General features: G+C 40.5%; 1 long non-coding RNA gene across 1 annotated transcript; it reads left to right on the top strand.

The window, feature by feature from the left end:
• Positions 1-349: 349 nt before the first annotated feature.
• Positions 350-1,228, top strand: LOC119328503. Its single transcript, XR_005158992.1, has 3 exons — positions 350-770; positions 899-960; positions 1,092-1,228. It is a non-coding gene; the product is annotated as an uncharacterized LOC119328503 (long non-coding RNA).
• The last annotated feature ends 5,426 nt before the right edge of the window (positions 1,229-6,654 follow it).

Here is a 6,654-nt window from a genome sequence, read left to right as displayed (position 1 = left end):
AACTACACTCACGCACTAACTAAACTGACTATCAGGCATGCATTGCAACCCACATGCATCGCCTAACAAATTGTCAGATGTTTCGTGAGGAGAGAACACAAGATATGGATCGACCCCAACAGAAAACATCTCTATCTCCTTATCCCAACGCATCATACTTCACCTGCATCCTCCTGTATATAAGTTGATCAAAAACCACAAGTTCGTAGTACCACAATTCACACCTTGCAAGAGCCCAAACTAGTTCCATTCCATGGCGCCATCCGAGTCCCAGCATCTCGCCTTGTTCCTCGCCATCGTCATCACCGCCGCCACGCCGTCCCCCTCGGCGGCCGCCGTCCCTGCCAAGGCCCCTGCTCCCTCCGCCAGCAACGATGCAGTAGCAAAACCATTGGCATGGTGTATGATTCCTTGCCTTCCGATCCTGCCACCCATATTATGTGTACCACCGATATTCTGTCCCCCAACGCCAAGTGCGCCGCCGCCGCCATCCCCTTTCAAGCCGCACCCCAAGGAGTGCCTACCGTCGCTGATGGGGCTGATGCCATGTAAGGATTTCCTCACCAACAGCACCGCGCCCAAGCCTCCACGCCAAGGCAAGTGTTGTGACGGCGTCCGGTCACTCTTCCAAAATTTTCCCATCTGCCTTTGCCACGTGTTCAACGGCGGCGACCTAGACAAACTCATGTCGGCACCCCTGGATGGAGGCCAACTCTTTGGCCTCTCGTCTGCTTGTAACACCAGTCCGAGTGACTTTGTACCCTGCTACGGTAAGTCGTTATTGCTCTTGTTGTGTACAAATTGTTCAGTGTATTACTGTGCTCGGTTTTTAAGATATATATTGTGCCCATCTCCAATTATGAACCATGTGAATCTTTTTTCATGGATCGGAGAGCAGATGTGCCACCGATGAGGGCCGCACCTACCCCTAAAGCTGCTCCATAATCGGCTCAATATCAGGTAACTGGTTTGTTTCCGGTTAAATTGAATCATATTTTTCGTGGGTGATAGATTCATTCATGGCTGCATCCATGAACTAGTATGCCTATTTCTGTATTGTAATGTAACTTGTGTTTATCCGCGTTTTGCAGAACCATTGCCGTAGTAGCATTACAGATGGAAGCTAAAGATGTCGTATGCCTAGATTTGTTAGTATCATTCTTAGAAGATATATAGTGCGAGTTTTTAGTTTGATTAGGGATGATATGTAGCTTCATTTGTGTCAATCTCCGAGTCGTCTTTAGAAAATTTGTTCGTTGCGATTGTGAACTATATATGTGTCTGTTCTTTATGAATGTCCGTGGTATGCAATCATCAAACGTGCACCCAGTTATCGAATTATTTAATTACTTGTACTACTCTGCATGCTCTCCTGACTATCCAACGCTCCTAATTAATCTATCTAGCACTGATAGACTGTGAAAAGAAATATGATTTCTCGCAAAAAAGAAAAAAAATCATCGCCGCAAGTTGTACTCTACGATCGTTCCTTAATGCCGCAAAGTAAGCACACATCGTGTGCATCTTCAACTCATTTGCTATTTCTCTTAAGAAATCTCCAACTTGAAATGTTTTACTTTTTGAGAGAGAGGACCAAAAATGTGGTCAAGTCCTGCTATCTTGTGTGGCGCGCTGGCGCGTTCCTCCAAGGCCAACAGGTACGAGCATGTGCTTTCGAGTGCTCCCGAAAACATGGGGCGAGGGCGAGGCCAATGGCGCGAGCCTCGCATGATCGCGCTCACCATGCCGCGGCCCAGCAACAGTTCCCTTGCATGAAGTTTAGTGCAAAGAACTGACTAAACATGAGTAGATTACAACTTTGGTCGTATAGTAGCCAGTTGGCACGTAACACAATTATTCTCGTACTCAAGAAATGTTCCAATATGATCGGTGCACATGAAAGGTGGGTTGTAGACAAAACCTGTGAATAGTTTGTAATCTAAACCAAACCTAGATCAGTCCATACATGTACAAGTCTATCAATCAAACCAAACTAATCCAAACTATCTATATATCTATCTATCTTCTATACCTATACCTATACCTACCTATACTAACTACAGACTCCCAAGTAATTACCACGTTAATTAAAAATTAGAAGCCATTCATCTGGTGAGACCGAGTTATTACGGTGTAGATCTTCTGAAAAACCTAGGTTAGTTAGAATCGAAAAAAACTATATTAAGCATCTGATTTTCCTAGGAAACATCTCTGGCTATTAGACATGCCCACGCATAACCTAGGTTAGTTAGAATCGAAGAAAAAAACTATATTAAGCATCTGATTTTCCTAGGAAACATCTCTGGCTATTAGACATGCCCACGCATCCTCTCCACCTCTCACACGATCTCTCACGTGTGGGTCATCTTAGTCAGGACCTCATAAAACTATTAACCATCAGATCTTCCTAGGAATCATCTCAAGCCATTAAATTACATAGTCCCACGTGCATACCTCTTCACCTCTCCTAAAATATTTCACGTGCAGGCCATCTCTCCGTCTGAGCGATCTCTATTGGCCGCCTCTTCGACTTGCTGCCGTCGTCCACCCATCTCCGTCACCCTGATCGTGCCTCCTACCGGCGTCAACGATGCCGCAGGTCAGCACGTCCTCTTCTGCCTTCTTTATCCATTATCTCCATCCCCAGGCCAGTTATAGGGGTAGTCTCCTCTTTCTGTGATTGCTGTTGGCCTGTTACAATCATTACTCTCCTCATCTCCTCCACACCGCCTTATGTTTCTTCTTCGATTATCGATTTCCCTTCAATTGTAGAAGAGACAACCACCTTTCTCCATGCTCTCTGTATTGGCTTCAGTCCTCTCTGTATTGGCTTCAGTCCTTTGCCGCAAAACTTTCTAGAACATGTAAACGTCACAGTTATGATATATGTGCTTCGATGATCTTGAAGCTATGTATGCTTATACCTGCGTTAAAAACTTCTTCCATGATCTCCTTGATGTGTAAGCTTAGTTTTTAATGTTCCAATAGCTGGCAAAATATTCTATGAAATTTGCAGCCTACTCAAGAATGACGACTTCACCATTGTGCTCAACTTCTTGGTCGGCTTTCTCATCATCTTAACCTCCCCTCATCGACTCCTTCCGTCCAGGAGCTACACACACTACAGTTTTCTCTCCCTCCTATCTGATTTGGACACCCTCGCTGAAGACCTCAATCTTTCTTCCATGTGCACTTATGTATTAGCCATGGTTTACCCATCACTTGAACCAATCAATGGTTGCATAGGAAATTAGCACGGCGCCATTGCCATTGCTAGACATCGCTTGCATCTGTCAATCCTATAAGGTCTGCAAGGAGCAATGATTGAGTAGGTTTTTTGTTGTGCATCCTGCAGTATGAGACTTGGTCTCTAATGAGCGTGCACATTCTAGGTTTTCACTTTGGGGAGATTTTGATGACATGAGTCCAGTAGTTCCAGACATATCTTAGATACGTATTACTGCGATGGGTAAGATTAGGTGATATACAATTCAATTATGGCATTCAGTTCACCAAAGTGGATGTTCCGCACAGTGAACTCAAACATCTGTTCTAATTTTGTAGGAAAGCCGCTAAGTTGTTTTGGAGCATTATTTGGTTTGTAAAAATCTACTTCTCTAAATTACAAGCGAAATACTACAGTTTTGTTAACTTGGATATGATCTTTCAATTTTATGCTCACAGCTCACGCCATGATCCAACAAGATACGTGCATCTTAGAAGCATAAAATAGGCTCTGTTCTGCTGGAATTCTTTTTTGTAGTGCTATGGAATTCTTTTTTGTAGTGCTATGTACATTTATACATGGAGTAGATATGCATTCAGAGGTCAAGGGCCGACACCTCAGCAGTATTTATTCCAAGCAGCAAGGGAGATCAGAAAAAGACGCTCAAGTTAACCTCTAGGTAGTTCTTCCTCATAGTTATTACTACTTTGTTAATCTAATGATGTTCCTTTGCTAAATTAAGAACATCCATGTGTCAGTTTACTTTCGTACAGTACGTATTCTACTTTGTATGGTGCTCGATCGCACTAGCTGCTATGTAATAAAGATCTGATTAGTAACACAAAGAAACTTCCAGTAAGTTTGTATGTATAGACATATTCAATGATACTAAACTATATGTTGTTGTAGTTGACTATGTTATACGTAAATGTGCAGACTTTATCGTGCTGACAAAGTTCAGTCTCTATTTCTTTCTTTACACAGAAAATATGCCTTTGCACTCATGTATTTCCATTCACATATAATCGATAGAATCATTGTATGATCAAATATTATATATAAATAGAAGGGAAGATGGTATGCCCTGATTAATTCTGACATCATATTCGTTAACATATGTCCTCTTTTACAGAGACGGGATGATAATGAATACATCCTTGGTACGTACACTTTGGACGCTCTTAAGTTCATGTATGGCAGATTTATCTCAATTGTTTCTTTTGCATGACACATTTAATGCAAATTCAGTTTGATCAAATCATCGAAACCACAGCAGGAAAGTCAATTTTAATTCCGGTGATATTTTTAGTAAAGCCATACTAGGCAGAATTCGGTACAGCGGTTCATTATTCATGGCCACTCTTATTTATTTTCTATTTTCAGGTGAGGTAAATTAATTAATTGATGGACAAATATGATGTTTGTCTACACAGATGGTTCCACTTGAAATTATTATATGTTAGTATGAAATGATATTCTTTCGATGTAAAATTACATGCTAGATTATGCATCAATTCAAGAATAACTGAAATTCTTTGTTAGTACACAAAATTATTTTGGCTCAAACCACCACCGGAGCCTCTTTGTTTTTACAAGCTTTTTTGTTCTGTTTTTACAAGCTTGGCATAATGTTCTCCTTCTACACTTCCGTAAGAATGCTAAGATAATGTATTGTACTTCTGAAATATTCATTTATGCAAAAGATAGTTTTGTTCTACTTATATACGAGATCATGGATCATATATTTCAAAACCGTACTGTCTTTGCTAATTGGTTGGTATAGAATTTTTGGTCTTCCAAATAAATATTTGCTTTCGCGCATTACTTGGGCTGAATAAACTAATGGGCTTTTTCGCAAAAAAATAATAAACTAATGGGTTCCACCATATGTGCTAGATTTTCTAAATGGAAAACGAAGTATCAACATATTAGGTGAATGTGTGAATGTTGTTTCAAAAACTGATCAATACCAAAATTTTCATGCCGAACGATTGCTTCTCATTATATTAGAACTACATTTTATATTGTTGTCCTTTTATGCATATATATATATATATATATATATATATATATATATATATATATATATGTTGTAAATGATGTAATATTTTTGTTTCTTCTTTCTAACATTGGATGAGTGTATTAACAAAAACATTGAATGAGTGTATTTGGCTGTTTCATGTTTGCACCCTTTTTTGCCTGCTATTTGGATCTCTAACTATTGTCTGCAGAGCTTTGTATTGTATTTCACTGGTGTCTTGGGTTGTTTTGCATGCTATTTACTATTTTTTTAGTCATGCAATATTATCATGATCATGCAAGGATCAAAATCATAGTTTGTCCCCTATTCATTGCAACTATCCCTTTTTCATGATATTAGCTATAACGTGGTCCAAGACTAGACAACTATAACGTGGGTTGATTAGACGTAGATAGTGATTTGATAAATTGGTGTGCCGTGTGCAGGGGTGTTTGTGTTGACAGGATCAAGGTGAAAGATACATGGGCAGCGTAATCATGCTGCATGGTCTTCCTCCAGATAATTAAATTGTTCTGGTTTCTCTAAAAAAATTGAATTGTCTTGGTTTAGCTTTACTATTTGCTTATACCGAGTTCCTTATTAATCTGTTCTTTAATTTTATTGCAAGTGCATGTGCGAGTCCAATGTTCAAATTTTCCATCCCGTTCAATGCAAAATGTGCAAAGTTACATGATAATTCTTGAAGTACCAAATAAGTTAAATGATTTGATTGATTAATTAATCTATTGTCTAGGTAATACATATAGTTGGTAACAGATAGTGGAATACTTGACAGAGCAACATTTTTCATACATTCTCACTTAACCAATACTATAATTTACATCATTAATGGAGGCTTACATATAGCACCGAAATTATAAAAAACTAGCCCTGCGAATGCACGGGTTGGCGACTAGTTAGTGCTAATTACCAAACTGAACTGCTTGTATTTTTAAACCAAACCAATCCAGCCCATTTCCTAAAATCGGTTTGTGCCCAAAATTTGAAACTATGGACTGCACATGCGCACGTGGATAACTACTGAGTCTATCATACTCATTTCCATAATTGAACACCCAGTCTATTGATGCACCTTGTTGCAGTCAGCGAAGTAGTGGCCGGACATGCCGGCTAGCCTCGGGTGCACAGCTGCGTAACACCAATGCGTATGTACGCGACTTGGTCGCCGGCAGCAGCGTCTTCGTTCGTAGCAACATCGCACCTGTAGAGAGAGAGAGGGAGAGAGAGAGATTGGCCGGAGCTCCAGCCAACGGTAGCCTAGCAGCCCTTAGCCTAGCGGCGGCTGCCCGTCGAGGCTGCATGGACGATTTGGTCGCTCGATTTAGTTTCAGACCGTGAGTTGAAACTGTTTGAGACCAAGCAGCCTATGTCCAGACCAAACCAATCC

The sequence above is a fragment of the Triticum dicoccoides genome, chromosome 7A (assembly GCF_002162155.2).
Source record: "Triticum dicoccoides isolate Atlit2015 ecotype Zavitan chromosome 7A, WEW_v2.0, whole genome shotgun sequence".
In the NCBI taxonomy this organism is placed as follows: domain Eukaryota; kingdom Viridiplantae; phylum Streptophyta; class Magnoliopsida; order Poales; family Poaceae; genus Triticum; species Triticum dicoccoides.
The sequence above is the reverse complement of the archived record's forward strand: the minus strand, read 5'-3'. Positions and strand labels throughout refer to the sequence as shown.